Genomic DNA, 21,155 nt, shown 5'->3' with positions numbered 1-21,155 from the left:
TTTCCGGTGTTAGCATCCGTAACAAACTTTGCCACGGATGACCCCGGCAACTATCGCTAATGAGATGCAGAGTAGGCATTGCCGAGCAAAAAGCAGCGACAACATCACTCCGCAACATTCTCAATGAACAGGCAGATCTGCGATAAGAACACAAAACATGTGATAAGGCACGTTAGCACCAGGAAAAGAACAACTGCTCTGACCTGGTGCAAAGTCAGACCACAACCGGCACCAGACAAGGGAGCACAGCCCATAGCCACACATGAAGAACAACAGATGCACCAGAGCAACTGCCCATGCAGCACGGACACCCAAGAGGGCCACAACACCTACCAACGCCACACCCAGTCCCGCAATCCCCCCAGCTCCCCTGGGCCCCCCCAACCCCAGACAAAGAAACTGTACACCAACACTTCGAATCCCAATACAAAAAAATTTACCTGATGTCGCACAAGCAGGAAAATCAACATACATGTTTGGCCAGACAATGGAGAATCAGTCATACAGCAATGCAATCACCAACACAAAACAACCATTTGGATGAGTCCTAGCGGGTCCTCACTGGAGGACACAGCCTGGAAGACAAAATCCAAGAGAAGAAGGTATGCCATGCGCCCAACAAAGGAAAGAGAGCGAGAGAGAGAAGGAGAGAGCGAGGAAGAGAGATGGAGTGCAATTGCACAAGCAGCACAAGGCCTCTTGGGCACTTGGCTCCACATGCCAACTTGTGTGTGTGTATTGCCATCGGTACACCATGAGCCCAAGGCCTTGTCTCAATCCCAGCGCCAAAGCCACATCACATTCCAAAAAAGCAAGTAGTAGTCAGACAAACATTAGGGATGAAAGCTCCTTTGTTCCAATGCAGAAGGCGGGAGGACACCTGCACCTCTGATCTTGGTCCGGAATGTGGCTGGAACACCCTGAGAGAGAAGCCATGGCAGATGGGGATGACTCCCACACCAAGCATTGCGCAAATGAACTATCCAACTTATACACACCCCACACACAGAAGCCCCTGCCTTAGGTACCCCCGCACGGGATACCCTTGACACTCATGGAAACAGCAACCCATTCTCCCCAACGTTGCACACACATTCAAATCATTGTCCAGAGCTGTGGCATATCCTCCACACAACTGCCACAGTTCAGAAGAGTGCCGGTTCCTTGAGACAAACCAATGCAATGGCAGACCATCCTGGGCACATGCACGGCCCCCTTCATGTGGAACAGTACTGTGCACGTATGCTGCATTTATGGGGCGCACTGCCACTGGCAGTGCTGTGGATCAGTTACCGGCTGAACTTCCTCCTTGCCTACGTCACCTGCGTCCAGCCCTGGTTCCACTACCGAACATGCACATTCGAGTGTCTCATGGATGTCTGCTTATCCAACACAACCGTAGATGAATTGGACTATGACTTGTGTGTGCGTCCCCTGTTGGATCACGGACAGGAATGTAACCGAGACCGCCATGCATGGATGCCTTGACATACTGTGTATGTGTTGGCAGTTGTGCATGGGAGATTGCACAATTCCTCATGTGCAGTGACCACATCAAGGTGCTCCCCTGTTGGGCTGTGTTGCGGATTGGTGAAATGGCGTGGACTGAGCACACCTGCCCGGACAAGTTAATGGATTGGCTCACCCTGATGTTCCTTGAACACGACAACAACGTACTATTGGAACACATTGCACATGAAGCTGCGCGGGCATTCATAATGAGTAACTACGTTCCTTCAGCCACATCGGATTGTGTCACCCCCAGAACAGGCCCCAACACCTTGTTGCATCGTGGGGAATGCACACATATCCCACCACAACAGAGGACATGTCTACCTTCGGCAGGACTCAGGATGCATGTGTGTGGAACTACGTGTGTGTACACACACCTGTGCGAGGTGATGCAGGTCCATGCCCAGAGCAACACAGCGTTGTTTGGCAATGTTACCAATTTGGACACCATGCATGGGGGAGAGTACACACATGGCAATGTAGCACGACATGTGAACCTGTCGGACCCTTTCACCTGATCACTGTCAGCAGAGCAGACAGTCGTCACACTCTAGTGGCAGAGCACTATGCAGACCCCATGGGCAGTGAGTCGTGCCACCTTACATGGAGAAATGGGCAGACGCCAAACAACACATGACTCGTCCAGCACGGCGGGCTGAGACCATTGCCATCCATGATGATTGCTGTTCATTTTTGCCTCACCATTGTCTGCACCTTGACATGTTCCCATGCTGTGTGTAAATGTGTGAAGAATGTCTCTGCCTGTTGTGGCCGTTGCCCCGTCCATACTGACACGCACATGCCAATAAAGTCTATACAACTGCACTGGTGTCTAACTGTGATGTGTGTTGATTAGATTGTCCACTCGTGTGCCACAATGAGCATCGACCCTACACAGGGAGGAACTGACTGACGCATGTACAGTGGGGGTGGCTCCCTTTTGCAAGTTCCACCTCTGTGACCCAGACATTGTTTTGGGATAGTTGCTGGCTGACCTGTGCACTTATGTGACTTCAGCAATGTGAGTATGGTGTCCAAACTCAGACCATGTGGAGCAATGTCATGAATAATAACAGGATGTGTCCACTCAGATATGTGTGGGTAGGTATGCGACGTGAAATTCGGTTGTCACATGTGATGTAGGACACTGTGTGTCACTGACACATCAGAATGCAAAGGTGATGGGCTGCATCACTGTGTGCCACTGACACATCAGGGGTCGGAGCTGTGTGTGTCGATGTTCCCGATGCAGTCATCTGGGACAGGCTCAGTGGCAGCATTGGCAAGATGATGAACTGCAGGGCATTGAAGTTCCCAGCTACTACTCGCTGGTGTCTAGCCGTGGCAGCCATACTTCCAGTCTGCATCTGCTCCATGGTCTCCATTCACCTCCGCATCTATGCCAACTCTGTGCTGTCATCGCTGGTGCCTGTCTGACCAGACAGTTCTTGAATCCGATTAATGGCCCCAGCGAGGTCAGCCAAGGTCTGTGTTGGAGCATAGTGCGGACAGGGGGTGTCCGATAGGGACTGTATGTGGTCCCTGATGGGACTCAGACACCCACGTGTGGCATCAAGTTTGGCAGCCACGAGCTCGAAACCCACCTGCAGCTAATCAGCCAACTCCACCTGGCAACCCAACACAGGGCATTGGAATTCCATGTATTGGTTGGGGGGCCCTGAGAGACAACCGTGGTGGTGTGTGTTTCCTGTCTGTAAAGGTGGTGGGGTCACGCGTGGCAGCTGGCCTGCCCTGCTCATGGGGGTGGGGTGTGGAGGCTACCCATTATCTGTTGGAGGGTATCTTGACATATGTGCAGGTTGTTCTCTTCATCATCAATGATGAGAATTGTGGTGCGCTCTGCAGGAGGTGTTGTTTGTCACTTGTTGTGTGCTCTGTCCTGTGGTGTTGCACTTTGTACCACTTTGCCGTCATTGCTGATGTTCTGTGATTGCTATGTGTGTGTGCTGCTTTGTGGGGGAGTTGCCCCTGCAGCTCGGATTTCATGTACCCTTCTCCCTTTGAGGCGGGGTGCCTTTGAATTGTGTGCTTTTCGGGGGCTGATTTGTTTGCGACTTGGGTCTTATGTGCTCAGGGACAGATGATGTGGCCTGGTGCATTGTTCGTCTGCGGCGAGTCTTGTACGGCATGTGTTGTGGGTCCATGAGGATATGTCAGAGTGTGACCTGCTCCTTTACAGATGTGATCCGCACTGGGCCACCTCCATGTCAATTCGTGAACCATGTCATATTTTTGGGCTGCTGCCATGCTATCGGGTATGCAGTGTCACTTGCATAGTCAGTGTGGCTCTCAAAGCCGCTGCTTTGCTGGATTCAGCACATGTGCATAGGTAGGTTGTGATATTGGTGATAGGGAGAGGGCCCCCTTTGTGCACATAGTGGATGGGGGCCTACTTGGTGTTTCTATGTGTGCTGCAGTGTGCCAAGGCTATCAGGGACATGTTCCACATTCATTGTGGGTGTGCAGTGTGCTACACATGATTGTGCATGTGTGCTAATGTGCCCATCTCCCCTGTCCCCCCAGTCCCTGGTCATTACTCACCCTGTTGCTGTTGGGTCAGGTCATATCGAGCTGTGTCCAGTCCCCCAAATCCTGCCACCGTCTCCACACTGCTGACTGTGGCCACCATTTCCTCCAGCTCATCCAGCTACTCCTGTGTCGCAGGACTCCCACCTCCAGTCGCCGTTGCTTCCTTCCTGTTTGCAGTGAGTTTCTGTTTGGTCTGCCTTTTCAAATCATGCCAGCGCCCCTCCTCCATTGACCTCCTTGACACTCTGACTGCATTGACGTTGGTGACGATGGCTTTCCATATTTCTGTTTGGGTTGCCAGTGCCGCAGTGGAGGTGCCGAACAGTGATGTGATCAGTGATGTCATTTGAGATGTCATCAGTGATGTCATCAGTGATGTCACTGACCATGTCATGAATGATGTAATATGTGACGTCAGCAGCAGTGCATTGCGGGGGCGCGAGTTATAGTTAGCTCAACTAACTATAACAGGGGAATTTCTATGGTTTTCTATGAGTGAAATGTCCAACTAACTATAACATCCCTGAAACCAATGTTTTTTTCAGTTTAATTTCAAAGGTTTTTTAAATGTTAATTTCTAACTATAACATGCCTGAAACCTATGGTTTTTTCAGTGAATTTCTAAGGTTTTTTAAATGGTAATTTCTAACTATAACGTGCCTGAAACCTATGTTTTTTTTCTGTGAATTTCTAAGGTTTTTTAAATGCTAATTTCTAACTATAATGTGCCTGAAACCTATGGTTTTTTCAGTGAATTTCAAAGGTTTTTTTAAATGCTAATTCCTAATTATAATGTTCATTAAACCTATCTTTTTTTCTGTGTTTTTTAATTATCAACCCATTCTCAACTTGGTGAAAACTGCAAATCTCACCACTCTTCCATCGATACCTTATGCCAACAAAATTGCCACAAACGAGAGCCACAACTAATGAAATGCAAAGTAGGCGTTCCCATGCAAAAAAAACACAAAAACACCACTTATCCATATTTTCAATGACCAGCCAAATCTGCAATGCGATCGAAAAAGCAGGCGATAAGCCAAGTTAGCAGTAACAAATTAACATCAACCTTTAACTGGTGTAAGGAGGTCGACAATCTACTCCGTGAATGGGACCCAACTCACAGCCACATCTAAAGACCAACACGTGATAGAGCTACTGATCATGCAGGTCTGACACGCAACAAAACCACAACACCCAGCGCCACCATCACCAGAACCTCTCCCCCGCACCCCCCCCCCTCCTACCACCGAGGCAGTGCAAAACAGGACAACAGACCTTACCAAAACGCCATGCCTCTGAGCCACACAATAGTTGAATATTGGGAGATGTGGCAACCGACTATATATGAAGGAGGCAAATCACCCATTTACAATAAAGCACACAGTGCCAAGTGTAACTATTGATACTTGTAGTGTAGTGCACAGTGGACGCAACCATGATACCTCAGGCAGTGGGGAAGATCTCGGTCATGTAGCTGTGTTGTCGCCACCTGGAAGTGGAAGCAGAATGGGCTGCTATAACGTATGCCACTCCAGCGTAGGAGTATGAATAAATAGGCTAGGCCGTAGGCGTGGTTCACTTGACGGAAGACCAATGAGTCTATCACAGCAGCAGCCCTCACCCTGGCACGTGGCTGCCGTCATAACCGCGGGCCTCCTCGACACAGGCCCCCTGCGAACCGAGTGGCTCAGCACTGCAGACTTATGCCTGTATCGACTACTGCCTTCGATCTACACTGCGGACAGCAGCACTCACAATTCAGATGCAGTGGCGATTGCAGATGTCGCAGTCCAGTTCGCAAGACACGTTGCTCCCAGTGCGGCCCACCCACACCACGCATCATTGCACGGTGTGCACACGCTGTGTGCATCAGGTGCTACTAACTCAATGCACCATAAATCATCGCCACGTGGCTGTGCGCCCATCCTGACTGCTGCCTCCACCGTACACTGGGGTTACACGGTTCCCAATTCAAGATTAGTAGCGACGCAAATTGTGTAAGAGACAATAATGGGTTAAGAAGACCAAATGCTCCCAATCTGTGCAGCTCAAGTCAACGTCACCTGCCTGTGGCCTTTGCTGACCGTTGCCTCCGGCCTACACTGTGGAAGACCGGCGACACGTGGTGCCAACTAACCCTGTTCAACACAAGCCGATCCCACATGTGTAACTGTATCCTGAGTCCTGAATGGCAGCGACCACAGCACCAGACTCCCTTCGATCAGTGAGGGGTATTTCCATATGGAAGGCCGGCGACACGTGGTGCCACTGAACCTGCACTACGCAGGCCGGTGGGGCCACCAACGTATGCACGTGGCTGTGGGCCCTTGCTCACCGCTACCTCTAGCCTACACTGTGGAAGACCGGCGACAAATGGTGCCACTAACCGTCTTCAACACAAGCCGATCCCACATGTGGAACTGTGTCCTAAGTCCTGAATGGTAGTGACCCCAACTCCGTGAGACAACCACAGCACCAGACTCCCTTCGATCAGTGAGGCATATTTCCATATGCAACGGCGGCGACACGTGGTGCCACTAACCCTGTTCAGCACAAGCCGAACAATCCCACATGTGGAACTGTGTCCTGAGTCCTGAATAGCAGTCACCCCAAGTCCGTGGCAGCGACCACAGCACCACACTCCCTTTGATCAGTGAGGGGTATTTCCATATGCAACTACAGACTCCAGTAGGCAACTAACTATCAAAGTCCTACACCCTACATATTATCCTTTTAGTATCCTCGCTTCAAGAATTTTTTTTTATATCAGTTATAGCTTTACTACAATGACCAAATTATTCTTCAAATGCAAACTAACATGGAATAGCAGTCTACACTACAGGCAGTACAGCTCTCAATTCCGATTTTAAATTCTAATTTCTAACAACAAGATTGTACTCAGAAAATACACCACTTTGTCAATGTATTCTATACTTATTTCATCTTTTCATCATATGCCTACACTGCACTCAGTAGGGCTCACAATCAAAATTATTTCTTCATTCATTAACTACAGAGTCCACTAGGCATGTAACTATTACAGGCCTCAAATTTACATAATATCCTTTTAGTATCCTTTCTTCTTGAACATTTTTTATGTCAGTTATAGCTTTAGTACAATGACCAAATTCATTTTCAAGTACAAACGAACACTTAGCAGTCTACACTGCGGGCAGCAGACCTCGCAATTAGAATTTTGGACACGTGGTGTCAACTAACACTGTCCAACACAAGCCGATCCCACATGTGAAACTGTGTCCTGAGTCCTGAATGGCAATGACCCCAAGCCCGTGGCAGCGACCACAGCAGCATACTCTCTTTGATCAGTTAGACATATTTACATATGCAAGGGCGGCGACACGTAGTCCCACTAACCCTCTTTAACACAAGCCAATCCCACATGTGTAACTGGGTCCTGAGTCCTGAATGGCAGTCACCCCAAGTCCGTGGCAGCAACCACAGCACCAGACTCCCTCTCATCAGTGAGGCATACTTATATATGCAAAGACAACAGAACGTGGTGCCACTAACCCTGTTCAACACAAACCGATCCCACATGTGTAACTGTATCCTGAGTCCTGAACGTCAGTGACCCCAAGTCCGTGGCATCGACCACAGCACCACACTCCCTTCAATCAGTGAGGCATATTTTGATATGCAAGGCCGGCGACACGTAGTCCCACTAACCCTCTTTAACACAAGCCAATCCCACATGTGTAACTGTGTCCTGAGTCCTGAATGACAGTGATCCCAACTTCGTGGCAGCGACCACCTCACCCTTCAGTCTTATTTGTTGTTCTTTTCTTTAAATATTTTTTTTTATATGTAAATCTATACATGACTAAGATTTTTCTTTGTCCAACCGCACAGGGACACTTCCAGGCTCAAGAAGGTTGTTGGGGGTATGATGGTAATGTGGGAAGAGGGTGCGTTACCTGCTGATGTGGGGAGAGGCAGCGTCAAAGGGGTATGCATCACAGAAAGAACTCTGATATGTTTTCACAAATGCCTCGGACAAATGCCAGCTGACGGACTGAATCACAAAATGGTTTTTCAATGCTTATGTAGTGTGAGTTATGAACAGTTCGCACCCAGGCTCAAAGAGGGCCAGCTGCGGCCCGTCCGCTCGACTCACAGACGCAGTACTACAAGCCGCCCAAGTCATTGTAGCTATCCCTGCCCTGTTCCGTCGTACGCCACACCTCGCCACTGCGATTACGTTCTGACGTTGGCCCCACATAGCTAACTGTCGCAGGCGTACTTGCTGTTGGTGTGCAGGTCAGTGGTCTAGTTCTCAACATCTCATGGCCACTCCCTCAGGGCAGGTTTGCACACACCACACCCATCCGGCACATGCATCACAGGTCATGTGACCACGCAAATATAATTGATCAACAACGTCACATCCTTTATTGCCGGTGCTGACTAGATGGCGGACGCTCCACATGTCTCAACCATAAAGAGTCTTTGAAAAGTTGCGCAGAAGGTTAATCAAACCCTTATCTGTATAGCCGTCAGGGGCCTACCACCCCCTTGGTGCGAACTTCAGATGCACAGGGTTAGTACCACCTGAAGCTCATATGGCCATCAGGGGCCTACCACCACATGGCACGCACTTGAGTTCCACAGGCTTAGCGTCCCCAAAAGCTGATGTGGTCTCCGCCATTGATGACTCAGGACTCAGCGACATGTGTGAGATCTGCCGGGCCACAGAGAAGCTGATGTGGTCTCTGCCATTGATGACTCAGGACTCAGCGACATGTGTGAGATCTGCCAGGACGTGGAGAAGATGATGTGGTCACCGCCATTCATGACTCAGGCCTCAGCGAAATCTGTGAGATTCGCGGAGAACGAGATGTGGTCTCCGCCATCCATGACTCAGGACTCAGCGACATATCTGGGATGCGCGGAGTTTTGATGGGCACGTGGAGTGCCCACTGCTGCACAATCTGGTGTCACCAGGTAATTATTTGCTCATGGATGCGCAGAGGCAGCAGTGTCTGTATCTCTCTCTCACTCTCTCTCTCTCTCTCCCATCTTTTAATTCTATCTCTCTAACTCTCTCTCTTCCTCCTCCCTTCCTCACTCCCTTTCTTTCCTTCCCTCTCTCTTTCTCTCTGCCTTTTTTTTCCATCTCTTTTTCTCTGTGTCTCTCTCCTTTGATATGCCCATTACACACGTCCTTATTTTGTTCTTTATTTTCATGGCTCTGTCATCGACATTCATGGTCCCCACAGGAGTGTTCCGCCTTTTTAATATTTTTGTTAAATTTTGTTTATTAGTTTATCATTAATATATGTATATATGTTAATAAAAAAATAAAGTTTGAAAATAGCTTTTCGTTTATCGTTTACATATATATTTATTAAAAAAAAGTTTGAAAAAACAATTAATAACGTTTTTGGTTGTCCTCTTCACTGCTGTGTGACTCTTTCTTGTTCTTATTACTGTTATTTGATGGAGTCCACCATGGTGTTAAATTTTGGGGCACTTATTTCGGGAATACTGGTGATGTCTGCAGTTTGCACCAATTTCTGAATAGTGTGTTAGATTTATCTCAACTTTACTTCCATTAAAGTGCTGATAATGAAATGCAAACTAGCCGTTCCCGTACAAAAAGATACGAGGTGCACCTTTGCGATTTATTCTAAATACTAAAATCTTGTATTAAATTGCACTGAGGTAGTGGCTGCACATACAGTGTACACACAAAATCAATTAAGAAATCTAATTGTATTTATATTGATTGGGAATAGTGCGTCAGGTGCTGGATCTTGACGAGATACACTGCTCACTTCTTATATTGTTCTGCACACAAAAAAAATCACATCACAACTTTCACACCAACTGCAAAGCGAAACAAATTCCGTCAAGAAACCACGTTAACCAGGGATTTTACACCTGCTTTCTTCTGGTGTTAAGCAGGACGACTACCTGAACACAGCCAAGAGCCACACCAGAACACCCACAGCTACCATAGAGTCACTGAGCATGATGCAGAGATACCCATGAGGGCCACAAGACTCATCACAACAACTCAGGGACCGCTAACTCCCCCCAAACCCGCATCTGAGCAAGTGTGTCCCTGTGGTCATTGTCTTAGCATGATAGGCACGAGCCCTGCAACATCACAGTGTGCTGTCACCTCAGCGTTGGCAGTGAGCCTGGACATGTAACAAGGCACGCATCCTCCTGCATGCACAACCGGCGTGTGCTGGTCTGGAGTACACAGGTCAGCCCAGGGGTGTGCCTATCTGGCAAGGGGAACGGTTTGTCTTGGACATGTCCGTGTACATGAAGTGTGGTAAGTGTGTCTCTGTGTTCTGGTGTGGCCTGCCACAAAGGCCGCAGTACTCGATGTTGTAAAGTGGCATGCACCACCTCCAAATAGCACTGTGAGGGTGTAGTTTGACTGTAGCAGGACATGCGCGGATAGGCATTACAATGGTGTGCCGTCCGAGTGCACAAGATACAACAGCACACTGTAGAAAAGTGTGGGGGCTCGTGGGAGGAAGGAGCAGCTGTTTGGCAACGTAACACACAGTGAACTCGCCCATGTGCCACGTGCTGGGCATTTCATCCATGATGACCACGGTCGCAGACATCCCACAACAACAACGACCGGCCTTTGTACACATCCTGTATGAATGCAGCACGGTTTTCACTTCTATGCTCATTCAGTGGTGTGATGTTGGCAGGTTTTGTGACTTGTGCTCCTTGTTGTTGTGTTTCATTTTGGCCATTGTTTGTCTACACTTGTGCTATACTTAATTGAGCATGCGTGCCATTCTGTCCACCTCACCCATCCGCCGACTCCCTGCTTCTTCCTCTTCCTGGTGTTATTGTGTCTAGAATTTTGTTGCTCCACACATAAACACATGTAAAGAACAAATTAGAACAGTTCCTTGAATCTTTTAGGATTCAAAACTTCTCTCCCATTTTTTAAATATTCATCAACACATAGAAGTCAGAAGTGCAACGTATTCTATCAACACACTTTCTAGAACATTCCACAACACGTGCAGGTTAAAAAATCATCAATTTTTTAAACAACAATATTTTTTTGTAACATTTTCTCGAACATTTAATGGCACGTGCAGGTTAAAAGTTCACGATTGTTTTAAGTTCGAACAGTGCCTTCCAAATGCAAGTAGCAGCTGTGGTTCAGTTGAGAAAATTTTATCCTATAATATGTACTCCACATTGAAGCTGCTTTTTCTTAACCAATCACAAAGATGCTTTTCCACAAAACGAATGTGCACCCTACTTTTAAGAAAGAATGCTTTTCATCTCCCAATCACGTATCGTTTTGTATGGCAAATAAAAGTTCTTCCCCATCTTTAAACATATCTCTTATTCTACCAAGGAACTGCATGAGCTACAGACATCTTTCCATACCTTCCAGCCATGCTTTCAAAATGCTAGTGTGGATCGTAGGACATAGCTGTATTTTCAGATGCAAGAAGTATGCAGAACACAGACGTATTGACTTAGACCTAGGTTTACAAAATGTGGACATTAAATGGTTTAGACAGAGAAGATTGAAGTAGCACCAATTGCTACCTTTGGTTAAAACCTCTTTGCATCTTCCACACCCTGACCTCATGATTGTGCATTGTGGTGGAAATGACCTAGGCACATTGACTGGGGTAGGTTTGGAAATGTTTATGAAGGACACCTTTGGACACCTCAGCTCAGCACCATGTGACTCTGGGCAATCGCTCACTTAATAGCTCACATAATTTCCACTCCGGCCTCAAGGGCCTTCAGACCCATAGGGGTTAGTAATTTGTGCTTTACAAATACCGTATTGATTTCATACGTGCATATTTACCTTCACACTCCCTGTATAACCCCCCTAAGCACCATACACAAGTTAAAATGTTCGAAACAAAAGATCCTCAGAGTAGGTATAACTACATGCTGACACTACTTGCCAGATGTGGCACAACGGCCAGAGCACATGACTTCACAGCATATGACACACAGTTTGGACTCACGCTTTTATCCCCGACTCCGGCAGCACCTCAGCTTAACACCATGAGACTCTAGACAATACCTCACATATTTTCCGCACCCCAGGACTTTCAGGAGTCAGTAGTTCATCCTAGTAGGTGTAAGCACATGCTAACACTACTACCAATGGTGTGCTGCAGCGGCCAGGGCACATGACTTCACACCATAAGACACACAGTTTAGGCTCACGCTTTCCTCCCTGACTCCTGCAGCAGCTCACCTTAGCAGCATCAGACTACGCAATACCTCACTTAATTTCCATACCCAGCACTTTCAGACCAGTATAGGTATGAGTAGTTTGCTTCACACCCCCTCTATAGCACACCCTAAACACCCCACAGAGGATATAGTGCTCTTACCCTCCTCTTTCCTACTTTTTCCCCTTTTTTCCCCTTACTCACTTTGACAGAATCACAAAATGGCAGACAACACTTCCTAGTTGCAACCGCTCGCACCGCTCGCCTCCAATAAGCAGCAAGCTCGTGCTCGTAACGCCTCAGCCAATCAGATTGTAGAATTCCCAAATATCGATATCTGTAAATTTTGATATTTCTCAAAAACTATTGAACGGATTTACACCAAATAACCAAAAGCGTGCTTTCTAGACCAAGACCCTTCTCCCTGCCAAATTTGGGGTAATTCCGTTCACCCGTTCGACCTGTAGCCTTGTCTAAAGTTTCCTATGGAAATTAACATGGAGAAAACATGTTTTGGGACCCCCATTTCTTCTCAGCCCCCCCTTGACGAATCACCCCCAAACTTTCAACATAGGAGCTGATATGACCAAAGAATTAGTTTGGAAAATTTCATGAAGATTCATCAAACGACGCCAAAGATATAAGCTAAACAAAAAATGCTCTTCCTATGGAAACTTGGTCGTAACTATAACTACCTACTGGCGACCGCCAGTAGGTAATATATATATATATATATATATATTCCAAAGGAAACCGATTTTTGGCGAAGAAATCACACAAGCCCACTCGGTCAGCTGTAGCAGTTTATTCATGGCACAGCAGGTAAGGACGGCGCGTTTCGTCCACGTCCGTGGTCTTGGTCACATGACCACCGCCTCCATAGTGTTTGTTTTTAAAGCCATATGTACATAGACATAAACAAAATACTCAAGAGAATACTCAATAAAGTGCTCAAAAATAAAGGAAAACAAACCCAGCTGTTTTTAAATGGAAAATAATGTTTGTAAATTCATTCCACGACTTTACAGTAATGATGTTAGTAAAATAACAATGACTTGATATGCGTGGAAAGAACTAATTTTCTGCTCCAGGGATTACTGTCAAGTAAACAAGTAAAACATGCCAGGTATTAGGGTCAGTTCCAATTAAAGAAAATCATGGGACTAGTGCCCAAGTTGCTAATTTCACTTGTGTCTAGAGGAGAAATCCTCTGGCTATAATTCAACTTTAGTCAGAATGTGATGAAAGAAAGGGGGGTATTACCCCTGGTGATGACTTAGGAGCTGGATGGAAAGTCCGTCATAATCCGGTGCTCATAGCAATAATTCTCAATCTGCAGATCAAGGTAGTTTTCAGCATAAATTCTGTAAAGTCAACAAGATATAGTGAATTAGCAATATGGATATTGTGAGCCCGACTCAAGTAGCAGCATTTAGAAGTAAAAAGAAAATTGGGAATTATTAAACAGGATATGACAGAGATATGACAATTCTAGTATATACATTAGTGGTAATACACATTGCATCTCATATCCGGCTGAGAGTGAACATGTACACGAACAACAACAAAATTAAATAGGTGAGCAGTGTAATGGGGAAGGGGGTAGATTGGGGGGGCGTGAAATCTCCGATAAGGCTAGAGCAAGTGACATACTGTTTTACAGGTGGGAATACATTTCCTCATCTTGATTCAAACCATCAGGGTACTTGGTGCCTGCTAGGAGGATCAGCCGTGATTCCAGTCTCCGAAGGGCCGCAATCCGATTGCCTCCCCTTGGGTTCTGGGTGACAGTGTCTATGCCAAAGTACTTGGCTTTGGTCCAGTCGGAACTATGCTCCCTGGTGAAATGCTTCGCTGTGCTTTAGCTGTGGTCTCGATTGGTGATGGCACGCCAATGCTCTAAAATGCGTTCTTTGATGGGGAATGTGGTAGACCCTATATACCAAAGATTGCAAGGGCATACGATGGTGTAAACGACAAAGTCCGTACTGCATGTAAAGAATTTTGGAATTTTCCAGAGGGTTTTAGTTCTGTTAAGGGTAACTTCTGATATGTTGTTGCTATTCTTACAGGCCTTACATTTTCCATATTTGTGGAAACCTTTTGCTTGCTTGAGCCAGCTGCCTTCTTTGGATTGGAGGTGACTTTGTGGGAGCATGTCTCTCAGGGATGGGCTTCTTGTATACGTGACCAAAGGGGTGGGATTGATTTCATTTCTGAGGATAGGATCCTTCCTGAGTATATCCCATCTATTTCTGAGGATACTGCTTATCTGATGTGATTGGTTGCAGCATTTCGTCATGAACCTTACTGGATTTTTGTTCTCGGTTCTGGACTTTCTTTCTACTTGCTTCGACGCTTGGGAGATAGCTTTCCTGGAGTGTCCTCTTTCTTTGAATCTAGACTTCATTTCCTGTTTCGTGGTTTCATAGGAGGTGGTGGAACTGCAATTCCGTTTGGCCCTGAGGAACTCATTGTAAGGGATCCCCCACCTGAAGCTGGATGAATGGGAGCTGGCAGCGTGGAGGGTGAAATTCCCTGCTGTTTCCTTCCTATATAGTGTGGTATTGATTTTGCCCTCATCTACGCTGAGTTTAAGGTCTAAGAAATTGATAGATTTCTGACTGTAATGTCTGGTAAATCTGAGATTCACATTATCGTTATTCAGACAGTCAATAAACTGATTGAGTTCAATTTCGGGTTCCCTGCCACAAAAAAAATTGTCGTCTATGTACCTGAGCCATGAAGAGACATTGTATATCCAATGTTCGGTTTGATCATTCCATAGCACCTGCTTCTCCCACCAGCCCACCATGAGGTTGGCGTAGCTGGGGGCGAAGCAGGTGCCCATTGAAGTCCCTTGTAGTTGTTTGAAGAGTTCCCTCTCAAACAAAACACGTTCTCTTTCAGACATATGGTTATCATCTCTATAAGCATGATGGTGTGTTCAAGGTATTCTGCTCTGCGTTGCTTCAGAAAGAATTGACAAGCTTTGATGCCATCATCATGTTTGATGCTTGTATACAAAGCCTCCACATCTAAGCATACCAACCAATGATTGGTGATCAGGTTGATATCCCTGATTCTTTGCAAAAAGTGTTTAGTGTCCCTAAGGTAGGATGGGAGGTTCTTGACAAAGGGAAAAAGGAAGTGATCAACATACCTACTCGTGTTTTCCAATAAACTGTTTTTGGAAGACACCATGGGTCTGCCAGGTGGATTGCTGAGGTTTTTATGGACTTTCGGAAGGAGGTACAACGTGGGTGTGGTGGGTGTGGTGGGTGTGGTGGGTGTGCCATTCCTGAGGAAGCGTGTTTCATCCCAGGAGAGTAAGTCTCTCTCCTGCCATGATTATAGTTTGTCTATGTACATGTTTTTGAGGTCAGTAATGTATTTCCTGTCGACCTTACAATAACATGTGGGGTATCCTAGTTGGCGGTATGCTTCTTGTGTGTACATGGCCGTAGTCATAAGGAGTTTGAGGAAGTCCTGAGCTACTAGTTCGCTAAAGACGTCAACATTGTCTTTAGCTGTGGTGGGGACATATTTGGATTTGGCCCTGAATTCGGTAGAGGCCGTGGTGGCTACGTCAATCCCAAGGAGGTCTGAAATCTCAGCAGTGTGTGAGGGATTAAAGGGATCAAGTGAATCAGTAGTGGCTTCCTCAAGGGTTGTCAGGGTGTACAGAATGAGAATATATTCAATAACTAAACCAGTGCCTGCTGCTCTTTCTGGTCTACATGGTGTCCCTGTCGCTTTCTTATTGGCCGCATGTATTTTGCATAATTGTAATTTTCTCTCAAATTTGTATAAATCAGCACGCACCTATGCTTAATCAAACCCAACATCAGGACAAAAAGGCAAAACCAATTCAAGTACACTCAATTCATCATTACTCAGAACTTTATTGGTCAAATTCATTACCGTGAGCTTCGGTGTGGTGTCCTCCATTATGCATTCTTGGTTTTCTGGCCTCTTGTTCCCATACCAGTTGTTCTTGGATTTCCTGCGCCTGAGGTTCCGCTTGTGGTTTTTTCTCCGGTTTCAGGTTGCTTTATTATTTTCGGCCTCCCTCTGTTGGACAGTTCTTTTGCCTTCTGCATGAGGCGTAGTTCGTGGGAAAAAGACTGCTGCTCTGTAGTTGCTGACGCGATGCTGTCAATTGATTCAGCGTCTGAGCTGAGGTCAGTTATTGAGCCCTCCTTTGTTGTTTCCAGGAGACTCATTGTGCGATCTTTGTTCAGTTCCGACCTCATTTTGTCAAATTTGTTAGCAAAAGTTAAAATGCGCCCAGTCGCGTAGTCTCTCTCGTAGGAACTTATGCTGTTTGCTTGCGATAATGTCTTTCTCAAAAACTTTCATTTTGTCCTCTATTGCTTTGATGACTTTTTCAGTTTCCTTTTTGTCTGTTTCTTTATCGAGGTCTTCCTTGATGGCGTGGATTTGTTCCAGTATGCGTTTGTGATCGTCCCAAGCATTGGCAATGAGTATTTCCAACATTTTTCTCGAACATGCAGTGGTGTTATCTACCCAGTCTTTAAGTACTTGTTGTTTGGGTATTGACAGAGTCGGTGTGATGAAGATGTGAAGACCACGTGGGATACGGTTAACCTCCAGACAGTTTTGAAGCACGGTCGCTTCCCACCACCTACTTGTTTTTTGCGGCTCAAATTTTCCAGCGTGTTGGCTTTCTGTTTCAGCGTGGATTTAGTACCTTCGGTGTTTGTACTCACTGATGGCTGTGTGTGTAATGGTGTTACATTGAATGCAATTGTGAGACCTGGCACCATTGACGTGGGTCTCCTTTCCATCTTTCGCTTTTGTCTCCTCTGTGTTTGCTGGAGTTAGATGCTCTGGGCGGAGTGCCACTGCCATTTAGTGCCACAGTGCGAATGCTCCCTATTGTAAAGTGACTGTAAGAATTGGTATTCCCTATAACCCTAGCTGACCCAAGGAACATGTTTGGAAAGTCGAAATTAGTATGCATGAGCTCAGAATATTGGAGTACATCTTTTAGTGAGGATTATTTTTGTATTCGGTGTTTGAAAGTACCCCTTCTAGGAAGGAGGTATTTTCTCTTGCCTAAGTCTTCCAGTGTGCTCTGCTGTTATGTGTATTGGCTGTCTGGTTTTGGAGGGACAGGGCAGGCTGAGCCCGACTTGGATTGAATAGAGAGATCTGCAGTTGGAGTTTGGGAGGGGTGACCCTTTGATCTGAGCAGGGCTGTGCCTGGCAAGGTGAATGATGGCTCCACCTCCCACTGTGCATATGGTGGCAGACCCTCTCTTCCTGAAAGGCAGGATGCCACCTTGTAAACAAAGTGCTCCAGGACCACACCGAACTGGTTCTGGCTGGGTTCAGTGACTTGTGACTTTTAACAAAGACTTTTGGGGTATAAATATCTGTGCTAATACCACTACACGGTGTGTTACTTCGGGATGTCAAGATGAACCTCTGTCCGTGTAACTAGAGGGAAAGGACTTTGAAAATGTCATTCATCTTGCTGAAGCAACTACCCAAGGGCCTGATTTGAGCTTGCCTCCTGCTGAAGTCTCAGGGTCATTAAACTTCACCCATCAGCCTTCTGAATTCCTATTGAGGGGGATTCTACTCGCAGGTGAGGCTTCTGTAGAGAATTCCAGAGCCTCTGGGTCTACTGCGGGGAATGCAGGTTGAAAATCATCGCTATCCCTATTGTGGGCCACTGCAGCTGAGGAGCTGTTGCTGCTGACAGCCAGGATTTTTCCGTGCTACGGGAATCATCGCTATCGCTAATGTGGGCCGCTGCAGCTGAGGAGCCGTTGTCGCTGAGAGTCCACATTTGCCTGTGCTACAAAAATCTTTGCTATCGCTATTGTAGGCCGCTGCGGAGCTGTTGCCACTGGGAGCCCGCATTTGCCTGTGCTACGAAAATCATCGCTATAGTGTGCCGCTGCAGCTGAGGAGCTGTTGCCACTGAGAGCCCGCATTTGCCTGTGCTACGAAGATCATCACTATCACTACTGTGGGCCGCTGAAGCTGAGGAGCTGTGCCGCTGAGTGTCCGCCTTTAATCACCATCTCAGGATCATCGTGAGTGCACGCCGTGGACCCCTGCAGCTGGGAGCTGTGGCCGCTGCGAGTTCGCCTGTCATCATCGCGGCTCCCTCACGAAGCTGTGTGCCGAGCCCCTTTAAACCTTAGGTACATTGTGCATCACTGGGCCGCGTAGACCCCGGCCTCAAACAAAGTTCGTTTCACGTGCTTTTGATTGCTTTTATTGCTTTTTAAGTGCATCTATATTTATGTGCATTTTGGCTTCTTGATCGCTTTTGAGCCTTGTGCTAAGTCTACATAAAGATACTAATTTTTCTATAACTACTTGTGTGGTGTCCCTTTGTAGTGTCTTCACTGCGTTATTGTGAATGGTCATATATGCTTCACACACTGCCTCTGAGATAGGCCAGTCTGCTTGTGCTACATTACCACAGGGTTGAGCAGGGGTTATCAAAGGATGTAGCCCACTTACTCTGACTTAGGAAGAAGGGTCCCTATTTGGACACGGACACCAGCGTCCGCCAACCAGAGATCCCCATTTCTAACACTGGTGGCCAGCGGTGAGGATCAGGACTTGCATTTGTGATCCACATACAATAACTGGTGTACACTACTAGTGAGTGCAGACCTAAAACGCAACCACATACATTTTTGAACCTACACTGCAAGGCGCCAGCCTCTGCAAACTAGAGATCCCCATTTCCAAGAATATACATACATATAAATCTTTATATATATATATATTCACTGAAAAAACCATAGGTTTCACACATGTTATAGTTAGCGGAAATTTTACTGATAAAAAACCAGTGAAATTGCCCCGTTATAGTTAGTGCTGGCAACTATAACTCACGCGACCGCAATCCTCTGCTGATGCTAATACTGTATTTAGACACTTATTTGCCCATGTCTTCTTCCATACATTTTTAGCTATACATATATTACAAATATTTTTTTTTCATAAAGACACATATGTCATCAGCAGAAGATTGCGGTCGCGTGAGTTATAGTTGCCAGCACTAACTATAACGGGGCAATTTCACTGGTTTTTTATCAGTAAAATTTCCGCTAACTATAACATGTGTGAAACCTATGGTTTTTTCAGTGAATTTGCAAGGTTTTTTAAATGCTAATTCCTAACTATAACGTGTGTGAAACCTATGGTTTTTTCAGTGAATTTGTACGGTTTTTTAAATGCTAAGTTACTTTACGCCATTCGAGGCGTGCGCGCCCACTTAACGCAGTTCGTTCCGTGCACGCACGGTGCACAATCTTGGTATGCTCTGCCCCCCCCTGTATTCCCTTCCCGGTTGGTACATTCCCCTGGTTGTTTATGAACGTTCTATGCAGCCTCCCTGAGGCACTCACTGTGAGAGAATATATTGGACCAGTTGGTGATGCGCAATAAACGTTGTTCTTACCTGAGTATATTCTTCCTTTTACAACACTGGCGACGAACACTGCGTGGGGGCAGTGCATCACCATCCCCAGCTTTAAGCAATTCTTCGTCCATCCGCTCCTTGCTTTATGCCTTCGTGATCTTCTCATCACCTATCAGGACTCAGTCAGTCTGGCGCTATTCTAGTCAGTCTGGCGCTATTCAAGTGAGTGGGGGATTTGGAGGTGGTGTGGCAGCGTACGACTTCCAGGAACAGGAGGGTGTCTTCTGGCATTTTGCCTGTCTGTACTGCTGGTTGTCCCTTCTACCCCTGCCACTCTCAGCTTTTCATGCCGGAGCTACGGTTGTTTACTTCACACTGCTGGGTGGAGTAGGGTGATCGCTGTATTGCGCTTCACCGAGTTCTATCTTGTGGCTATTGTGGCTGACTGCGACTTGTCCCCAAACTGTGCTCATCATTTCAGTCCGGCGCTGCCGCTGCCCTTGCTTCCCCACGCTGCTGTGTGGCGTATGGGTGATTGTGGTGGTGTCCTTCACCGGGTTCCGTCAAAGGGCTATCGCGGCTGGCGCCTTACGCCGCTACGCCTCCAGAGAAGTTACCTCAGCTTGTGGTGGAAGCGCTCTTATTCTCCTCAGCGAGGCTTAGTTTTGGGGTTTCACGTCGTGTAGAGTGGTCGGATCGAGTGGTCTGCCGCCTGCAACACTCCGTATCCTTGGTGTCCTGAGGAGATCTTCGTCAGTGAGCGCCCCCGGTGGTTTTGCTGTTGAGTTCAGCTGTTTCCAGTCAGAAAATAATTCGAGGAATTTACTTCAGTTTCGTTTATTCAGATTCCACAGAGTTGAGTTCAACGCTGATGGGCACAGCTGTCAGCCTGTCTTTCATCAGAGTGTGCTGGTCTTTTTGGGGCGGATTCCAGTCAGAATTTCTTTCAAAAAGTATATCTGTTATTCTGTACTTACATTTCTTCAACGCTGATGGGCACAGCATTCCGCCTGTCTTTCATCAAAAGTACATTCAAGGTGCTCTGGTGACTAATCTGAACACTGACAGGCACAGTTTGTTTTTGTCAACGCTGATGGGCACAGCTTATTAGCCTGTTTTGGGATTTTCTTTCTCAGGAATTTCATTTTAGTCGCATTACACGCTGCCTTTGTATTGCTGATTTATCGCATGTACAATTGTATTTTTTCTATGTGTCATTCCTGCTGATCTAGTGTGTAAATTTCTACCAGTTGTTTTTGTCAACATTCCTCTGTGTGGGTTGGGGTGTTGTCCAGTCAGGTATGGCGGCATTAAATATGGCGTTACCTCCCTCTTTCCTCAATGAAGAAGGGGATCCTGCCATATGTTGGAGAGATTGGAGGGTCATTTTTGAGTCATATCTAGTTGCGATAGGAGGAGAAAAATTTTCTAACTTCAGAAAACAACATATTTTGCTACAT

Source organism: Triturus cristatus, chromosome 2_1 (assembly GCF_964204655.1).
Source record: "Triturus cristatus chromosome 2_1, aTriCri1.1, whole genome shotgun sequence".
In the NCBI taxonomy this organism is placed as follows: Eukaryota; Metazoa; Chordata; class Amphibia; order Caudata; family Salamandridae; genus Triturus; species Triturus cristatus.
This window is presented reverse-complemented; position numbering follows the sequence as displayed.